Genomic DNA, 6,328 nt, shown 5'->3' on the forward strand with positions numbered 1-6,328 from the left:
GGCATTGCCGACCGCATGCAGAAGGAGATCACGGCCCTAGCACCCAGCACCATGAAGATCAAGGTACAGTTTCATGACACACCCTATGACTAGCTGCTGGTGTGCCAAACCTATCACCAGGCTTGAAGGACTCTTCAGAGGCCACGTCTGGGTCACATGTGCTCACAGGTTCTAAGGATAGGCAGTGTGTACAAGTCCAGAAATTCCATACTTTACAGGATATAAATTAATCTACGTCATAAGAGAAGCTGAATTAGTTTGTACAATATTTAATTTATAATTATCCTTGTCTATCAGCTATTTTCAGCAGCTTCGATAGAGGTCAACAGAGCGGCCCAGGTGCCCATCTCTTTTTAAAATACACATTCTGTTCCTCTTCTTCTTTATCACAAAAATAGTGCTTTGAACGTGTAGAACGTAAAGAAATTACAGATGAGCCAAACATATTTCTGATGAGGTTTAAACCCTGTAGATATAATAGTGCATACTCTTCTTCCACTACTATACGTGATCATAGCTCAGTGGCCAGGAATGAGAATTTATCTTCATCTCTGTCTGGCACACCTTTTGATGTAGGTGCTCAAAAGCACAGAATGATTCCAGGAGGACCAAGCTCAGTCCCTGAGCCACCCAGGACCCCTGTATAGTGTGAGTTTTGAGTCCCAGTCAAAGAACTCTGAGATTAAATGGAGGAGGTTCTTTGGAGGCAACTTTACATGTGACTGGTGACTTCTCAAAAGTTATTATCGCTCTGTGAAATCAGAAGGCCACGCTGGGGCCCTCTGACCCCTGTCACAGGAAGCAGGAGAAAAGGCAGTCTAGGTGCAGTTCACAAATATTGAAACAAGGTCTCTGTTATCTGTACTCCCTTCTCTTTTTTTTGGAAAGGGTATGCAGGTCACCTAAATGACTGCTAGACTGAAGCATGCTGTCTCTCTGTAGTACAGGCTCTAAAACGCTGCAGGATGAGAGGAGAGAGTTTTCTGAGGACTCTCACTTCTTGGATGCCCCTGTGATCTGCTCTTACCCCCTCTTCCTCCCACACTGAAGGAAGATGAAACCAGCTGCTGGGCTCACTGACAAAGCCAGTCTAAGTCGGGGGTGTATTACAGGGAGAGGCTGTAGCAAGCTGGGTAGTTCCTAGTTCTTCAAACTTGGTTTCCTGAATAGAAATGAATGGGGAACTTTGGGCTCCAGTGTGGTGAGAGAAAACCTTTAAAAACCTGGGACCGTAAGATGATGACGTTAGAGGAAACCAACGCTGGATGAGGGGTCTACGAGAACTGTCTGTACTATCTCTACAACTGTTCTGTAAATCTAAAATTATCCCCAGATAGAAAAGTTACTGCTAAAACATAAGAAAACGAAACAGAAAACTAAAACGAACACCTGGGGAAGGTCTGGGTTTGAATATTGGGTCTGATGTGTACAGAACCCGTGCGAGGTAGGCCAGGTACTTAGACCTTCTCGATCTCTGTTTCCTCATATGCGGTATGGGAGCATTTATTTATTTATTTTCAGTTACAATTGACATTCAGTATTATTTTATATCAGCTTCAGGTGTACAGCAGAGTGGTTAGACATATATAACATTTATATAATTTACGAAGTGATCCCCGTGCGCCACCTCCACCCAGTACCTACCTGGCACCGTACATAGTGATTACAATATTATTGATTATATTCCCTATGCCGTACTCTACATCCCCTTGACTATTTTGTAACTACCAATTTGTACTTTTTTAAGCCCTTCCCTTTCTTCACTCATCTCCCCAATAATATGAGAGTAATTTAATACTTACTCTTAGAAGTGGCTATGAGATAATACATGTTAGTACAAATGCTTAGCATATTGCCTGGAGCATAGTAAGTGCTCGGTAAATGTAAACTTCTTGCATTAAAAATAAATGTCCAACCAGAGCTTAGGGGATAAACAAAAATTAAACCCTTTCACCAAGACGTTTTAAAAAAACAACTTGTCTTTTGGCCGAAATGTCCATACTCACTTCTACACAAATATCCAAGTGTGGAAGGGAATTCGAAATTGCTCAACTGTGGTGATTTGGGGGCTGCTGCAGCTAGATGAGACCCCTGGCCTGATTCATTCCTCTGTGGGCCTAAATTATCCATTTATCTAAGAAATATTAGCATGCCCTTGCAGGTCAGGCCTCAGGCCTGTGCAGTAGGTAAGGCCAACCAGGACAGCTGAATCAGGACCCAGCCCAGGGAATGGGCCCCCCAACAAGGGACCCTGAGCCCCTCAGTGTTAAACGGTGCAACTCATTAGACTTAATCGGGTGGAAGAAACTTGTAGAGTAAGTTCTGGCACAATCAAAATTTCTCATTGAAGATGCTGGTGGTTGTTTCTATGGAAAGTATAGAAACTTACAGAAAGTGTAGAGTTCTGAGGCACAGCCTATGGAAATCAGAGACATTGTCAGGGCTCTTAAGCGGAGGCCACATAGGATTTGGGGCCAACTTTCAGTCTGTCCAATAGTAGGCTGAATGCGATAGAGGTGTTAAGGATGCTTTGGGTAGACTGTGCAAAGGAAGCCAGTAAAACAAATGTGCTCACTGAAGAATCTCTAAATCCAGAAGCTATTCACACATCTTTGGGTTATGATTGAGGTTAGAGTTACAGTTAGACACCTGACAGCCCATACTGTCCCTGATGTTTAGGAAACTTCAGCCAGGTTCATGAAATCTGGACCACGGTAGGACATCCAGGCCCTGCCCTAGTGCATTAATGGCCCTTCTTTCTCATCCTGACCAACAGATTATTGCCCCTCCAGAGCGCAAATACTCTGTCTGGATCGGCGGCTCCATCCTGGCCTCTCTGTCCACCTTCCAGCAGATGTGGATCAGCAAACAGGAGTACGATGAAGCCGGGCCATCCATTGTCCACCGCAAGTGCTTCTAAAACACTTCCCTGCTCTCGGTCTCTAGCACACAACTGTGAATGTTTTGTGGAATAATGCTTTCAATTATTTTCCAAATCATTCCTGGCCAACGCTCTGACTCGTTGCCTATGTGTTTTTTAATAAATCTGAAATATATGACCTGTAACCTGTAGCCTCGGCCTCCGATCAGCACCCAGCTGTCACGCATTTCTGTTAGGTTGACTTTACCAGTTACAGAGTGGCTCCCTCTAGTGATGCAGCCAAGGACATGACACACCTAAGACGTGTATGAGTCCCAGGAAAGGGTAGAATCATATTCATATGGGAAGTTCCAACTAAATGCTGTCAGTGGGAATAATTTGAAAACACACAGAAGATAAATATAAACATGAATTAAAGTATATCGATAAAATAATCCACACCGATTTCACAACTTGCTGAGTCATTATGTTACTTTGCTCTCTTATAATCTCAGTACTGGTAGCCTAACGGGTAGATGTGCGTGTGTGTGAGTGTGTGCGTGCATGCGTACATACATATATATACATATATCTATACATATACATGACTTTTAATATGTCTAACATATCATACTTAATAAATATATATTAAGAGAACGTATGACTTTTAAGTTTATCAGGGGAAACAAAATTTTTAAAAAACATTAAGAAACACTGCTCTAAAATCTCATTACACATCTGGGACATTTCCTTCCCTCCTCCTGATCAATATCTGTCTCTGAGCAGGATGCTACAGATATATTCACACCAGAAGGGATGATACAGATAATACTTTCCAAGGACAACTGGTGTCAATCATCATGCTAAGGATTTTATACATAACCTTCCTTATTTGTTCTTCAGAACTATATGAGGAAAATAGTATTATTGTGCCCATTTTTACAGATGAGGAAACAGAAGTTGTTCCCTTAATACCATTATACAGAGGAGCTGCCAACTTCAATTTTTCCCTTACCCGTCTGGCCTGAGAGGTGCAGAGGTATAAAAACACCCTCCCTGTCCTTAAAGGTCTTACTCAACGTGCTTTTCAATCCAGGCTGTTTAGCATTGTTGGCAGCATCCCAGCTCGGAGCTGCTGGTCCTCCCATGTGGGGTCAGCAGCCACTGGTTGTCCTTGGCAGCATCTCATGCAGAGATCTTGAAGCTTAAGATTTAATGCCTATTCAGTCCAGAAAATCCAAGCTTTCTCTGGCCTTGCGGCTTGAGCAAATTCGGATTAGTACTATAAATAATAAGAGCTGGCATGTGCTGGCTACCAGACCCTGTACGAAGCCCTTTATATCAGGATTTCATTTTATCCTACAACAGCCCTATGGAGTTTGGTATCCTTAGTGTCTTTCTACAGATGGAGCAACTGAGTCTATGAGTGGTTATGAAATATGACCCCTGTCACACTGTTGCTGAGGTGGGACTCGTTCTTGCTTCTCAATCCACACTCTTGGCCATTAGGCTAGCATTTTCTCGAAAAACATGTCAACTTCATCAGAGGCTCATTTTAAATAGGCAGGTTCCTGGGCCACATCCAAAGCCTGCTGAGCTAGAACTTCTGCAGCTGAGGCTGGGAACTTAAATTTTAATCAGATTTCTCTGGCGAATCTTTTTCACATCAAAATTTGGGAACTACTGTAACAACCACTACAACATGCTATGATTGAGGGAAATTTTCCGGTTGCAAATTTATGCTTACTCAGGCAATTGAGCTTCATACCCACTAGACTTAAACTTAAGGATTAGTGTGTATATACAGTTGCAACACATCACTTTCATAATTTAGGCAAAAAAGCAACAATTATTCTTGTCATCACTACTGGGTTTACATAAAGTCATTCAAGTATGTGTACTGTCATATTTCGCATTTACCACTAGAGGGCGTAAGTTCCCTGGTAAAAGAATGAGTGCTTGGCATAGTTTCAAAGAATCCGAAACAGGCGTGGCCAAAGGAAAAAAAAAATCAGAAAATCCAAAACACTCATTGAATGTGCCTTAGTGAACTGTTCCTACCTTGTGAGCACCCAGCTGCAGTTCCTAGGCACCTCATCCCAGTAATAGATCAATAACTCCTCCCCTTGATTCCAAAAGATGTCCAGTGCCGTGAAGAGCTGGAGGAGTGGCAGAGTCTCATTGACGAGCCTCCTGTCAGTCTCCAGGAGATACAACCAGCCACATAATCGGTTTGGCTGCCTCCTGAATCCTTTTCTAGCCCTTAACAGTAGCAAACCAGATTCTAACATCTTCCTTCTATGACTATCCACTTTCCCACGACAGACATATGCAACCCAGGAAGATGACATGGGTTTCTAATAACATTGATCCACATCACGCAGCCTCCGTTGTGCGCAGGCGAGTGGGAGGAAGCATTATTTATTTTTTAAAAGGTGGATGACTCTCTGTTGCCAGTGCAGCATCATTTGTGCAGTCAAGCTGAACCTGAATCTCTTTAGTAAGATTTACGACACAGAAAAGCCTGGAGAATTTCCAGTCGTAGGGAGGGAGGAGGCTATCTGCCAACACAGCTCACAGTTTGACCAGAAGCCATTGCTGCAAACTAAGCTTCTTCAAAAAGATATGACCAAAAAAGGGGAGAGGGGTGCGGGGATGGAATGGGACATGGTTCTTCCACATCAGAATACGAAAACCAGATGTTTAAATAATGTTTATTCCTGGGAAAACCAAGTCAATTCAAGTACTGTTTGAAGAGCACTTACTATGAGCTAGGATAAGCCTAGGTGTGAATGACATGAAGAGAACCAAGCAGGTTTCTGCCTTGGTTGAACTTAAAGTCTAGTGAGTAAGATGGACATTAAACAGTAGCGAGAGTGTCTTGTAGGTATTATAAAAGTGTAATATATGGAACACCAGCTCTTACGTACCCAGAAGAGGGCTCCCTAAGAGGGTAGTGCTTAAGTAGAGGCTTAAAGAGTAAGAGTTAACTAGGGAAAGGGAGGAGGAAGCAATAGGGTTGAGATTGGGGTAGAGGACGCAGGAACAACTTGGACCGTGCTCTAGGCAAAGAAGCCCAGAGATGGGGGGCTGTGTTGCAGATCCAGAACCAAAAAGAGAACCCCAAAGAATTTGACCACACGTAGACTAAAGTGTGATTGTGACTTGCCTATGATTTTCCAAAGTATTAGCTTTCTTTCTTTCTTTTTTTTTTTTAATGCCTACCGTACCTGGTCTTCCTAGGTGGTCTCCCATCCGAGGACTAACCAGGCCAGACTTTGCTTAGCTTCCGAGATCAGTGATTTTTCCAAAGTGGAGTTTAAAACATTTTCTCTGTGAAATGTCTGTCTTGAAATCAGACACCAATTATAAGCAATTAAGGAGAATTTGAGTGAGAAATTTGGTATCTCAAATTCATTTGTCATTCCAAGTGTTTCGTCTTGCAGGTTAAATTCCTCATGTCATTTT

The 6,328-nt window shown here is 42.7% G+C and overlaps 1 long non-coding RNA gene across 1 annotated transcript; it reads left to right on the forward strand.

Moving 5' to 3' along the window:
• LOC111740786 lies at window positions 1-3,319 on the forward strand. Its single transcript, XR_002780748.1, has 2 exons — window positions 1-63; window positions 2,777-3,319. It is a non-coding gene; the product is annotated as an uncharacterized LOC111740786 (long non-coding RNA).
• The last annotated feature ends 3,009 nt before the right edge of the window (window positions 3,320-6,328 follow it).

This window comes from Pteropus vampyrus, unplaced genomic scaffold, assembly GCF_000151845.1.
Source record: "Pteropus vampyrus isolate Shadow unplaced genomic scaffold, Pvam_2.0 Scaffold68, whole genome shotgun sequence".
NCBI lineage: Eukaryota > Metazoa > Chordata > Mammalia > Chiroptera > Pteropodidae > Pteropus > Pteropus vampyrus.